This window comes from Penaeus monodon, chromosome 28 (assembly GCF_015228065.2).
Source record: "Penaeus monodon isolate SGIC_2016 chromosome 28, NSTDA_Pmon_1, whole genome shotgun sequence".
In the NCBI taxonomy this organism is placed as follows: Eukaryota; Metazoa; Arthropoda; class Malacostraca; order Decapoda; family Penaeidae; genus Penaeus; species Penaeus monodon.
The window spans coordinates 38,974,149-38,974,567 of NC_051413.1; the positions used below are offsets into that span (position 1 = coordinate 38,974,149).

Here is a 419-nt window from a genome sequence, read left to right on the forward strand (position 1 = left end):
AGCATGATATCCAGGGTCTAAAGGAATGATATTGCTAGATTCCAGCAGGACCCGTTGCAGGACACCTTGCATTGGCTTTGAGTCAATGTAGGATGTCTGAAACATAGATATGTTCAAGTGTCTATATAATGGAAATTTTAAAATTCATTTGCCGCATATCTTGCAGTCTTGATTTCAGCAGTACATACAAAGGCAATAAATTTATAATTTTTAATTTAATTCAAATTATCATTTTTGGGATGTTCTAAATTGTGTTTGTACCTCATGAAAATTATGAAAAAAAAAGTGGATGACACCCAGATCAGGTTCCTTATTAGCGAAGAGCTTTACAATATCTAAGACGTTCACAAAGAATTTGGCATATGCATCAGAGTAAGCCACACAACTGGATTTTAGATCTTTAGAGGATCAACAATTGT

At 34.1% G+C, this 419-nt stretch overlaps 1 protein-coding gene across 1 annotated transcript in view; it reads left to right on the forward strand.

Annotated features, from left to right (window-relative positions):
- Positions 1-419, forward strand: part of LOC119591578 (glyoxylate reductase/hydroxypyruvate reductase-like) — a gene marked incomplete in the record, with an annotated part of 18,060 nt that overhangs the window by 827 nt on the left and 16,814 nt on the right.